Raw genomic sequence first — 8,708 nt, forward strand, 5'->3', positions numbered from 1 at the left:
TTGTTTTGCTGTTGTAGTTGCTAGTTCTTCCAATGCAGGATGTCTTGAGCTGTCAGATTCTCCAGAGAACAAAGCAAAAATCAAAATGACCGAGAAATTTATTTCACTTCAGCTCTCAGGATGAGTAGGTTTTCCAGCTACATGGCAAAGTTTTCTCAAAATGAGATACCTTAGCAATGAAAGTTTCTGCTCTTTTTCTGTCCATAGCTTATAAATCTGTGAACACCAAGAAGTCTTAGTTTCAGAGCTGTTCATAGACAATTTTGAAAAGCCCGGTTTTACTAATCATCCTTATTCCATAAAAATGTCAACTTCTCCTCCAACATCAATCCCATATGCTCTTGATCAAAATCTTCTGCCTTTCATCAAATGGGGCCCTGAAGGAACTCTTTTCAGTCCTTTCACCCCAGTGCAGTTCACCTAAGTTCAGTGATAAGTTATGAAAAGCCAAAGTAGGACAACTCCATTTTGTATGTATCTTTCCCAAACTAATAAACACATCCAGTCTGATTCTGATGAATTAAAAATTGTTCATGAAGGCATAATCTCCTTTTTTTTTTTTCTTTAATAGACATGAAATTAGAGTCTTGATTGTTGTATTTAGTTTTTCTTCTAACTACTCACTTTCAAGAAAACAAGTCCCTAGTTTAGTACTAAGGAAATCTACATCTGAAGGAGGAGTCATCAGAATTTCAAAATGTCAGAGAGATACAGTTGTTGAGTTATTAAAAGCAGCTCAAATGTGATGTGGGCAAGGACATACTAGTATTAGTGAGGACTTTAAGGTTTTTTTTTTAACTTTTTGAAAAAAAAAAAAAGGCAAATTGCATCTATCCTGAAATCTCAAAGAATCTGAGAAGTGGGTCTTGCCATCTTTAATCTTCTCAATTTATAGAGTTATTTGGCTTAGAAGAGATCCCCTCTACTAAACCAGGTAATGTTAACATCTAAACATTGTATTCTGTATCTCTGGAGTTAAGAAATAATTCAATTTTTACATAAAAAATCAGAAGTTTCCTCTTGGAGGTTTCATTGTGCAAAGGGATTTTTGCATTTTGTAATTCTTCCCAGAGAAGTTTTACTCACCCTTAATCTCCTGTCAAAAACTACATACACACAGCTGGTGTAACAGGAACCCAAATAACATATGAGTGTATGTGACCTTCACTGTGATTTTCCATTAAATCTGTGCAAGATCAACAATTGTTTTGACAATGCTACCAGTATGATCTGGTAGACATAAATTAATCTTAGATTGTTTAAACGTCAAGTAGTCCTAGGTATAAAGATAAAATTTCTGTAATGAAGGAAAGAATACGTAAAAATAATTGTGTGGTAGTTTTAGGCTATGCCTTCAAAAAATTTTCACAGATCTTGAACAGAAAGTGGTAAAATGTAAATAAATCACCACTGGGTGTAAAAAGGAAAATAATGATAGTTCTAAACAACTTTGTTGGAAGAGATAACAGACTTAGACTAGCTGTGCAAAACAATCTCTCTCTTTTTTCTTCTTCGCTCTGAGAGAGACTAACTTGCTTCTGCTTCACCTTGACTGCACTGCTTTGTTGTGACTGATATTAACAGGAAGTTCTCTGGCCTTTCTTTTTCTTGTCCCTTTTTGTGTACAGAGGAGTAATGAAGAGGAGCAGGAGTGGGAGAAGCTATTGCAGCTCCCCTGGTCTTTGGCCAAGGGTGTTCTTGTGCTGTTTAGTAATTGTAAATACCTGTAAATATTGTATATTTTGCACATATTCGTTGCATTTCATTGTAGATTGTAGTTTTGCTTGTAAACACAGGTCCATATGCTTCCAACTAAGCTGGTCTGGCAAATTTAATGTTGGGAGGGGAATTTTCAACCCACTACAGAAGTGTTTATTCATAATACACTTCATAGTAGAATTTGCTATTGGCCTTAATGAACTTCATCTCTAAATCCTAATGATTTCATCATGCCACTCTTTTCACTTTTCCACATTCTAGGAGGCTTCTAGTGTAGCACCTATTCCTTTAATAGTTCTTATTTTGTCCACGTAAAATTATATTTGCCCTTACTGCCTAGAAAGTTGAAAAGATAGTTAAGGTACTTTATAAAATCACTGTATTGAGACAGTGTGCTTTTAGCTCTACTAGCTTTAACATTCACCAGTTTTCCTTGTTTATAGTCCGTGTAAGCTATACCATACTGTATGCAAGTTCCATAAAATTCTGAATGAAACATTGGATTTTTAAGCTGTATTTTTCATAATTTGATATTCCTTCATAGAAATAGATTGATAAATCATAACGGTCCAACTTCTCTGATGGTGTAAATCATTGTAGCAACATCAATTTATACCAGCTGAGACTATCACACAATAATTCCACTTTCTGTTATTCACTGTCTATATATCTTCTGCGCCGGTGAGTTAGTTTAACCAACATCTATGGGGACTTTCCATTTTTTCAATTAGGAGAGAGGTCATTAAGGGCAGAGTTTTGAGAAAATACAGAAAGCAGTGTAGGAAAAGGTCCTAAGCTCATAAATGTTCTTAATTATATATTGTGTCCTTAGCGTAAAGAATTACCTTCAGGTCCTTCTGTCTCTTTTATCAGAATAAATCACCATCACCATCTATTCACTTGCGCATTCAATTCATGACATAATAGTGTCAGAGGTGACATAGAATATATACATATATGCTCAAATTCCAACACAGTGATCCAAATAATGACTACAGCTGCCAAGCAGACTGCCACAGACATTTAACAGAAAGAGCTTATTTTAGAGAAATATTTATTCCTACTGAAGGGAGGTAAGAGGAGCAATGGCTTAGTGAAGCAGTCTAAGGAACTAGGCTCAAAGTCCATTTATCTTGTAACTGAAAATAAATTTGAAGATCATTTTAATCCCTGGATCATGTCAGGAAAAAAAACCACACAGCATAGCATATATCCCAAATGGCAAATTAAATTTCATACACAGGGAACAGGAAAAGAATAGCATGCTAAATTTCAGAACTGAATAGTATCAGTAGAATCACACCCATGTACATTCATGGTGGAAAACAGCAAATACAAAAACTACATGGGTTAAGCTATCATAGTATTTCCATAATTTGGAAGAAAAAAAAGAGCATTCTCCAGACACAAAATTTGTGTTCAAAGTTTCAGTATATACACACCATTCCTAAGCAAAATAATTCAGTTTTGTCCCTGACAGTCTTGTGATTATGCAATTTAACAGCAGCCCAAAAGTTTTAAGTTCAACGACTGGATTTTCTGAAGAACTGAAGAACTTAAGAATTCCTATGCAACCACATAACTGTGTCATATTTGAAAAACATTCTGCATCTGTGACTGCAGCTTCACAAGCCTCCTGAGACTGCAAGGCTTTAGGCAGAACAGCTATGGTATATTTGATGTCACAGTGCAAGTCACTCTACAAGTGCAGAATAGACTATAGGTGTTGGATTTATTTTGAACCAGCATGTACATCCAGTGTACATGCATTGGTATCCTTAACCCATCAGTCATCTCCATGCATGTCCTGAAATAAAAGCAAAGTGTTCTTGAGAAAATTTATCTGACACTGAGATTCATTCTTCACATACACATTGTATGGTTATGTAAGGACACAACGGCTCCAGATTTAGAATTTTTTGAAACAGATCATGAGAAGCATTTCTATACAAAAACACCCATTAGAAAAACTGGTAATAGAGTATGAATATTTACTGCAATTAATTGTTTGGCGTTTGTTTGGGGTCTGTTTGTTTGTTTGTTTCTATGTTTGGGTTCTTTTAAGGTTTTTTTGGTTGGTTGGTTGGTTGGTGTGGGTGTTTTTCTCCAGAATCAATTTCTTTAGCAGAAACTTGGTCTGTCTTTTCATTTGCTCCTGAAAATTCATGGATATAGTAGTTTTCTCTGTAATCTATTACAAATGGTAAAATAGCAGATATATCATGATTAAGACAATTTTCAGAAATGCAGATGGAAAGATAATGTAGATCAGTAACCAAGAGTTTTGGTTATGAATGTAGTCTCATTTTTTCCAAAGTTCACTCATTCTAAATTAAATTATGATAAGAGTATAAAATGTAACAAGCAATTTGAGATGGCACCTGACCTCTGTTTATAAACAAGTTCTCAAGTTGATAATTAGTTCTGTTAAAGTTCATAGGCATGTAAACAAAAAGCTATTAATTTGGGAAAGAGCAATTCCTTTTAATTAGAAATAATTGACACAAAATTACCTAATCCAAATTATTTGTTTTCCCCTTCATGTTAGATAAGGCTTACCACAAGACAGAAATTTAGGTTGGGTTTCTTCCTGTAGTGAATGATCAAAATATTGGTGTAACCAAATAACAGGAACAGAAAAACTTTGAGGAGAATTTTAGAATCACATTATTTTTGATTACTTTTGAGAGACTCTCTATATTATACCTTCTTTCAACATAGGAATTTGTTTACTTTGTTTTTTACTGTGTAAAAAACAACTATACTTTTGATATGCCAAAACACCTGGATATCCCACCATGTCATGGTTAGTACATTCAGATGACAGTTTGTATTAAACAAAGGCAGAAAAGTAAATCTTAAAATGTGATGTGAAATACTAATATCTTTATAATTAATATTTTGCTATGTTCTATTTTGCAAGAACTACAATGAGACAGAGAATTTATTCTTTAGTATGCTACTGATGTACTGTGAAGTCTTGGATGAGTAACTTAAACCCACAGATCTGTAGATTTTTCCATGATTGAGTAAAATAATATTGTAATGGAATACAAATTCTTGGCTTAATAAAACTAGAGTTTTCAACATTTTGTGAGATCTCTGGATAAAATATCCATAACCACAATTATATGCTTTTATTATCACTATAACACCTTATGTGTACTCCATTTAGCAGTAAAAAAATGTGTAATCCTATTTTTCAAACAATCCAGATGAAACATGACAGACACTGTCGAAGAAATCTAAGGTAGACAGACACAAGATAGTTTAAAAGTACAGTTACAGCAATTCAATACAATGCTACTGCTGAGAAGGATTCCAGTTCAGAGCAGAACAACAGGGGAAAGGGGGAAAGATGGACTCAAACCCAACACGTTGATTCACATCACCTTTGCCATTATATTTATAACTATGCAGCAGTGGTTAAACCAAACCAAAACAGGCTTACTGTAGAGTCAAACCTGATCATATTAAAGAACATTTGTCTTACAAGTCAAAATCATTCCTAGTGTAAAACCTAATGTATTAAGCAGAGCTTATACCAGATGTGAGTTTGGCCTTGGATGTTAAAAACCATTGTAGTACAAAATTAAAAAGATCTTCCTAAAAGATAGCAGTTTTATTTGTTTGCGGAAGGATGGATAACAGACATCTGGCTTAGCAGGAATGAGCAGCAGCAGTAGCATCATGAATAGAAAATTTTGTTATCATTAGCAATTCAAATGCAGGTATCATATCGGTTTTGTATTCAAATTATTCAGCAGTTTGCTCCAAGGATAAAACTTTTTTCCTGAAAGTGCATTAAAAAAAATCCAGTCAAAAGACTTTTCATTTTCTCCATAGAATGAAATAAGAGGGGAAAAGAACAGAGAGAAAAACAAAACAAAACAAGCCATCAAAACCCCCACATCAGTGTAGATTTTCCAAGAATATTAATCTTTATTTATTTCAACATCTTTATGATTAAAGTGTAATTGAAGCATTATTTACAATCCAGAAATTCAGTGCCTTCCCAAGCCTATAGAAAATTCGGAAATAGGTTTCTCTCAGGTGGTTCTGCAACATCCATGCACATGTGAAACTTTCAGCCATTTGCATGCTTGGAAGAACTGCCAGCTTCTCATCTTTGTTATTAACACTCCAGCAACCATCTCGTTAGAAACTCTTATTCTGTGATTACAGACTTACTCCAAATGGCTCTTCCTGCTTATGTAATGATCTTTCAATAGTGAGTCTTACTACGGCAGTCAATTACGAGCCACTCTCTCCTGTCAGAGCAGTGAAGTATTTATGTACTTGAGGTATTCATGTCTGGAGCTTTAGTTTTAAATCTAAAAGCTCCCCTCACCTTCTGAAACTCATTGCTTTATCAAGTGATTTTGTTATATAAAGCTATTACTGAAGGAAAGATTCTTTCATTATTCATCACTTGCTAGCACCAAAAGTCTTGAAAGTATAATAGAAAACAGTCACTGTTTCAGCACTCATCAAAGTAGATAAACCATTATCTCAGTACATTAGGAGACGTAGGCAGAATATATCCCATTTTAAGCAGCGCTGAATGCTTGCATGGTGTCAGGGAAATTTGTGTCTGGAAGTGGATAGGTAGACAGATTGACAATACTTCTGAAAACATGGTGTGGTGGGCAGTGAAAATGGCATGGAAAAAGGAAAATGACTAGGAGAATGGAGAAACTTTGGTGCCACATTTCCAAAAGACATTTTTGCCTGTAAGTCAGCCAGCACAAAATGAGTAGCCACATGCCACCTGGAATAATGGTAGCGGGTTGACCCTGGCTGGACTCCTGGTGCCCACCACAGCTGCTCTACCACTCCTCTTCTCAGCTGGACCGGGGAGGGAAAATATAATCAAAGCCTTGGGGTTCAAGAAAATGACAGGAAGAGATCATTCAGCAATTACAGTCACAGGCAAAACAGACTCCATTTAGGGAATATTAATTAAAAATATTTCTAATCAATTCAGATTAGGAAAATGAGAAATAAAATTGAATTTTAAGACACCTTTCCCCCCACTAGTCCATTCTTCCTGGTCGCAACTTCACTTCTGATTTTCCCTACCTTGTCCACTGCAGTGGCACAGTGGGGATCAGAAATAGGGATTGTCATCAACTCATCACACATTTTCTTTGCCACTCCTTCCTCAGGAGGAGGACTCCTCATACTCTTGCTTCACTGTGGGATCTCTCCAATATAAGACACTTTTTCATTAATTCCTTGAGTCCTTCCCACAGGCTGTAGTCCTTCATTAATTGCTCCAGTATGGATCCTCCATGGGATCAATCACAAGTCCTCCCAGCAAACCTGCTTCAATGTGGGTTCCTCTCTCCACAGGGCCACAGGACCTGCCATGAGCCTGCACCATTGAAGGCTTCCCATATGGTCAGAGCCTCTTTTGAACACATCTAGCTGTGGGTCCTTCATGTGATTATGTGCTCCATCATGGACTTTCATGGGCTGCAGGGAGACGGCCTATATCACTGATGCCTTTGACATGGACTGAAGTGAAATCTCTGCTCTAGTGCCTAGAGCACCTCCTTTCATTCCTTCTTCACTGACCTTGATGTCTGCAGAGTTGATTAGTTCCCATTTTATCACTCTTCTGACTGCTGCTGATGTTGCACAGGGTTTTCTCCACATTTTTATATATGTTATCACAGAGGCAGTCACTATCGCTGGTGGACACAGCACTGGATCCATCTTAAAACCAGATGATATTTGGTCTCTTGGACACAGAGGAAGCTTCTAGTAGCTTCTCACAGTAGCCACCCCTGTAGCTCCCCCATTACCAAAAATACAGTGCAAACCTAATGCAATCAGTAATAGTTAACTTGCATCACTTTAGCTGAACAAACCAGAAAATACAAGTATCAAATCAGTTCCACAATATTTTGAAAACACAAAAGATAGTTTTAAGTGTTTTTTTTCTTCTTTTTATTTTTTTTTGTAAAAGGCTCATTCATAGGAATCAGCAAGGACTGAAATCTATACCCACTAATTTTCATAGTTACAAGTCAGAATCAGAATTAATTACCACAAGTTGTGAATAAAGATGAAGGATAAAACACCATAATTGGTCCTTATTTTAGGTTTCTGATCTCTCTACATTACCTTTTGTTTGTTTATTTAAAATTTTTATGATGTCATTATAAGTCTAAGTAAACAGTTTATATTTGATTCATATTGATAGTCTAAAGACTTTCACTGCATTGATTAAGAATTGATTTGGAGAAAAGAGAACAGAAAAAGTGACAAAAGAAATTCCTAAGAAAAAAATAATCAGAAATGTGTAAATAATCTACTTTTATTTTTCAATTTTCATGCAAATATAGGTATAATTTATGTAGGCTTTGACCTTAATACAGGGATAAAAAAGTACCTGAGCTATTTACATATCGACAGTTACATCTGTTTTCCATCTAAATGGAAATATTCTTGAATTAATTCAGCTTCCTGCATCTCAGCTACTTTTGCTTTCTACTCTACCTCCAGGTACAAATAGTTATTAGGAAGCTTTTCATAAGTCAGCTCAATTCATGCATAACATAGTATTACAACAAACAAAAAATATTTGCTTTCTAATCACTCTATATTTACTGTGCGGGGGCTGTGCAATACGCTTCCACCGTGACATACTTTAACAAATTGCTGAATTTCACTTGTCTACAGAAAATTCTTGAATATTTCACATCTCTGTAATCTTCTCACTGTTACAATGGATTGACACATTGCATCCTTAGGAAAATATCTGAACAAAGTTTTTATGGTAGTGTTCTGATGTTTTCTTTTTTTACAGAAAATAAAGGTATGCTGCAAGAATTTAATGGAGTGGTGTGGCACGTTTATTTGGCCAAGAAACAAATTAATATGGGTCTAGTAACTTAAATCTCTACTTTGCCTACCTTGTATGTCTACCTCAAGAAATAGCTGCATAAATGGAAACAAAAATTCACAATCTTTGCCTCAAA

Source organism: Melanerpes formicivorus, unplaced genomic scaffold, assembly GCF_026170545.1.
Source record: "Melanerpes formicivorus ecotype bairdi unplaced genomic scaffold, bMelFor1.0.p_v2 SCAF_17, whole genome shotgun sequence".
Lineage (NCBI taxonomy): Eukaryota > Metazoa > Chordata > Aves > Piciformes > Picidae > Melanerpes > Melanerpes formicivorus.